The sequence below is a fragment of the Quercus suber genome, unplaced genomic scaffold (genome assembly GCF_002906115.3).
Source record: "Quercus suber isolate HL8 unplaced genomic scaffold, Cork oak 2.0 scaffold_118, whole genome shotgun sequence".
Lineage (NCBI taxonomy): Eukaryota > Viridiplantae > Streptophyta > Magnoliopsida > Fagales > Fagaceae > Quercus > Quercus suber.
Window position 1 is genome coordinate 576,052 of NW_027069583.1, and position 6,000 is coordinate 582,051.

Here is a 6,000-nt window from a genome sequence, read left to right on the forward strand (position 1 = left end):
TGTTTATAATTTGATGTATAATTTTTTAATAATAAATAGATTGCCCCATCATTTAAAATATGTCACATCATTGTTCTGTTAGACACATATACAAACTAACTAACGGAAGTTAATAGAGAGACTAATAACACTCATATTTAAAACTTCAAAGACTAATAACGTTCGCTTGAAACTTTAAGAACCAAAAGCGCTCAGCAGGTAAACCTTAGGGACTAGTATTGTAGTTTCTCCCTTTTAAAAATTTTTAAATACTCTCATTCTAATCATCTTTGCTAGAAAGCACGCATTACCACATCACTTTGTCCAATGCATGAAGAATTGTAATGAATTCCGCTTTGGATCGGTAGAAAGTGTCATTGTATTTTGTGTGCTTATTTATTTTTTAATTATTTTTACTTTTGTGTTAAATGTTGACACAAGTTTATATATGTAATAAAATTCTGTAGTACTGATCTAATGTCACTCTAATGACATATTAATTGTGCTCATTTTAATAATACAAGTAAAAACTTGTGTGATTTCCAAAGGAGGAAATTAGTTTTCATGAAACCAATAAATGATGGGCATCCGATTTCTGAAACTTGTATCTTTTTAAATAATCTGACTTTTTTTTGGTATGAAGTAGAAATTATTTGTCAATTTTTTTTTTATATACAAGATAGAATTCTACTCTAGCCTAATCTAAGGGCACGTTTGGTACACTGTAATGATTATTATATGAAAATAGGAATAAGTATTACAAGAAATGCATTAAGTTGGAATGTAATAAGTATTACTATTCATTAGTTTGGTGGCCATTTAGAAATAGTATTCTGAATATACATCTATAATTTAGTAGAGTATAAAAAGAATGTGTAATTAAATCATTTTTAAGTCAAATTTCCTAAAATACACTTATTTTAGGGTGTTCAAAATAGAGCTAATAATTAACAAGAAGGAAAATTTATTTTCTTTCCTTTTGAAGTGGCAACTAATGGTTTTTTATGAAATTTTTTTAAAAAGTTATTACATAAGATGAAGGAATAGATATTCAGTACTTTTAGTAAGGAATAGTTATTCCTCATTTTGAAAAATAGCTATTCATAAAGACTAACTATTTATTGTAACAAAAACATAACCAAACAACCAAATAGTTGTGCTATATGAATATCTATTACATTACAATGTCTATTACAGTCTACCAAACGTGCCCTAAGTGTATATATGTGTGAAACTCCCTCGTGGAGACCTGAACCCCGGCCCTTAGCCCCCATACCCCACAAGTACTTATACTTATAGAGTGACCATCGCACCAAGACCTCTGTGAATTGCTTTTAAGATTATAGACATTGCAAATTAAATATCTAACAAAGTCTTTAACAAAAAATATCTTTCTCTATAAAGATGATACATCTTCCACATAGCAATAAAACTTATCACCACTGCGCACTCTTGGTGCGGTGGTCATTCTACAAGTATAAATACTAGTGGGGTGTGGGGGGAAAGGGCCGGGTTCAAGTCTTCAGAAAGGAACTTCACGCACATATACACTTAAATTAGGCTAGAGTAGAAATTCTATCTTGTAAAAAAAAAATATATATATATATATATATAAAATAAATAAAACTTATCACCTCACAATAAATATGTTATTTTTATACATTACACTAAGTACAGCTATATAAGGTTACAATAAGTACAGCTATCTAGATATCAAGACTAGGAAACTGAATATAACGTGTTGGAGCATTTTAATATTAATTAATTAAAATGAATAAATATTACAACATAAATGTAAAGATGTTGCTAGAGTAGAAATTCTATCTTGTAAAAAAAAAATATATATATATATATATATAAAATAAATAAAACTTATCACCTCACAATAAATATGTTATTTTTATACATTACACTAAGTACAGCTATATAAGGTTACAATAAGTACAGCTATCTAGATATCAAGACTAGGAAACTGAATATAACGTGTTGGAGCATTTTAATATTAATTAATTAAAATGAATAAATATTACAACATAAATGTAAAGATGTGGGAGTGAATATAGAACATGATGAGTTAATGAAAATGTTTAATCTCACATTGAAAATGAGAGAGACTATTCTGTTCTTTTTAATTATGGTGATTAATGGGCTAATATGAATTGTCTCAAATATTATGCTATATACGTGTGCAAGAAGGACTTAATGCATCAGATTAATATCCAGTAATTAATCTTGTAACACCCACTACATCAAAATAATGGACCTAATTAATCAGATTAATTTGGGTAGTAATTTCATGAGGCCCTTTGAGCTTATAAATAGACCCATTCAGACCCAATTCAAGTTACTGCAAAAATACACCAAAAAAAATAGAGAGGAAAAAATAGAGAGGTTCTTGGCAAGGAAGGGTGTTCTTTCTAGTGGAGTTTTGGGTTTGAACACTTTGTGTAAAGGTTGTTCTGGCCATACAACACTTGTTAGACTGTTGTATCCTAAGGGGCCTCATCCAAATAGTGTTGTGTAATTTTTCTCATTAAATTAATAAGATTCAGAAGTATTATTCAGTTTCTCTTTGTGTTACTTCCATTATTATTGTATTTGCACCAACATAACACATTATTCTAATTACAATTATATTTATATATAGATACGCGTTAGAGGTCATTTGTTTTATTTTACCAATTCTGATTTTTGTAGTTGTACTCTGGTTATGTAATATATTATAAACCTAGTTTAAAACACTAGTATTACTTTTTCCATGTGTATTCTAATAAGTATTACTGTTTACTCAAAAAAAAAATGTATGGTTTGTTTTTTCTATTTTAAACCTTGACTATCTTATAAGGAAAGTAAAAAAATATATAACAAATTGTGATATGTGGAGTATAATATAAAATACAAAAAATGACAAATGATTTCTATATTACCAAAATTTTCACAATACATTTTCAATAGACTTTTACTCGATAGCCCATTTATTAAATTAAGATTTAAAAATCAGATTCTTCATAAATTAATGTTCAAAACACAAGAAATAGTTTTCAAAGTTCTGTTTGTTTTTTTTCTCAAAAAAAAAATATGTTGTTTGTTTTAACATTAAAGGGAAAAATAATTAGTCTTATGTATAATTTTTTTTTTTTTTTAACTCAATTTATCACAAATCAAGTTATAAAAGATGAACATTTTCCTAATTAGTTTGGAAAATAGGGCAAAACGCTGCTTCGTTTGGGAGAAAAGGGCATTTGCCCATTTTGTCCGACTTTGATGGATTGAAGACCCACATTATTTGGGTTTACCCGGTTCTATGTTTATATATGATGTGTAATTTTTTAATAATAAATAGATTGTCTCATCATTTAAAATATGTCACATCATTGTTCTGTTAGACACATATACAAACTAACTAACGGGAGTTAACAGAGAGACTAATAACAATCATATTTAAAACTTCAAAGACAAATAACGTTCGCTTGAAACTTTAAGAACCAAAAGCGCTCAGCAGGTAAACCTTAGGAACTGGTATTGTAGTTTCTCCCTTTTAAAAATTTTTAAATACTCTCATTCTAATCATCTTTGCTAGAAAGCACGCATTACCACATCACTTTGTCCAATGCATGAAGAATTGTAATGAATTCCACTTTGGATCGGTAGAAAGTGTCATTGTATTTTGTGTGCTTATTTGTTTTGATCTTGATATTAAATTAAATAATTGGAACCCAACGAAGGGAATTAGTCCTTTCCCATTTGGCACGTGGTAATTCAACTTTAAGTACTAGTGGATTGGGGCAAAAGTTTTTTGTTCAATGGATATATAAAATATGTTGAAGGAATTATTGTTTTTTTTTTAAAATGATTATAAAATAACACATGAAAAGTTATGTGATTGGTGTTACATAAAAGAAATAATAAATATAATTTTTTAATTATTTTTACTTTTGTGTTAAATGTTGACATATTAAACTTGTGTAGTACTGATCTAATGTCACTCTAATGACATATTAAAATTCTGTAGTACTGATCTAATGTCACTCTAATGACATATTAATTGTGCTCATTTTAATAATACAAGCAAAAACTTGTGTGATTTCCAAAGGAGGAAATTACTGTTTTCATGAAACCAATAAATGATGGGCATCCAATTTCTGAAACTTGTATCTTTTTAAATAATTTGACTTTTTTTTTGTATGAAGTAGAAATTATTTGTCAAATTTTTTTTTTTTTTATACAAGATAGAATTCTACTCTAGCCTAATCTAAGGGCACGTTTGGTACACTGTAATGATTATTATATGAAAATAGGAATAAGTATTACAAGGAATACATTAAGTTGGAATGTAATAAGTATTACTATTCATTAGTTTGGTGGCCATTTAGAAATAGTATTCTGAATATACATCTATAATTTAGTAGAGTATAAAAAGAATGTGTAATTAAATCATTTTTAAGTCAAATTTCCTAAAATACACTTATTTTAGAGTGTTCAAAATATAGCTAATAATTAACAAGAAGGAAAATTTATTTTCTTTCCTTTTGAAGTGGCAACTAATGGTTTTTTATGAAATTTTTTTAAAAAGTTATTACATAAGATGAAGGAATAGATATTCAGTACTTTTAATAAGGAATAGTTATTCCTCATTTTGAAGAATAGCTATTCATAAAGAATAACTATTTATTGTAATAAAAACATAACCAAACAACCAAATAGTTGTGCTATAGGAATATCTATTACATTACAATGTCTATTACAGTCTACCAAACGTGCCTTAAGTGTATATATGTGTGAAACTCCCTCGTGGAGACCTGAACCCCGACCCTTAGCCCCCATACCCCACAAGCACTTATACTTATAGAGTGACCATCGCACCAAGACCTCTATGAATTGCTTTTAAGATTATAGACACTGCAAATTAAATATCTAACAAAGTCTTTAACAAAAAATATCTTTCTCTATTAAGATGATACATCTTACCACATAGCAATAAAACTTATCACAACCGCGCACTCTTGGTGCGATGGTCATTCTACAAGTATAAATACTAGTGGGGTGTGGGGGGAAAGGGCCGGGTTCAAGTCTTCAGAAAAGAGCTTCATGCACATATACACTTAAATTAGGCTAGAGTAGAAATTCTATCTTGTAAAAAAAAAAAATATATATATATATATATATAATAAATAAAACTTATCACCTCACAATAAATATGTCATTTTTATACATTACACTAAGTACAGCTATATAAGGTTACAATAAGTACAGCTATCTAGATATCAAGACTAGGAAACTGAATATAACGTGTTGGAGCATTTTAATATTAATTAATTAAAATGAATAAATATTACAACATAAATGTAAAGATGTCGGAGTGAATATAGAACACGATGAGTTAATGAAAATGTTTAATCTCACATTGAAAATGAGAGAGACTATTCTGTTCTTTTTAATTATGGTGATTAATGGGCTAATATGAATTGCCTCAAATATTAGGCTATATACGTGTGCAAGAAGGACTTAATGCATCAGATTAATATCCAGTAATTAATCTTGTAACACCCACTACATCAAAATAATAGACCTAATTAATCAGATTAATTTGGGTAGTAATTTGATGAGGCCCTTTGAGCTTATAAATAGACTCATTCAGACCCAATTCAAGTTACTGCAAAAATACACCAAAAAACTAGAGAGGAAAAAATAGAGAGGTTCTTGGCAAGGAAGGGTGTTCTTTCTAGTGGAGTTTTGGGTTTGAACACTTTGTGTAGAGGTTGTTCTGGTCATACAACACTTGTTAGACTGTTGTATCCTAAGGGGCCTCATCCAAATAGTATTGTGTAATTTTTCTTATTAAATTAATAATATTCAGAAGTATTATTCAGTTTCTCTTTGTGTTATTTCCATTATTATTGTATTTGCACCAACATAACACATTATTCTAATTATAATTATATTTATATATAGATACGTGTTAGAGATCATTTGTTTTATTTTTCCGATTCTGCTTTTTGTAGTTGTACTCTGGTTATGTAA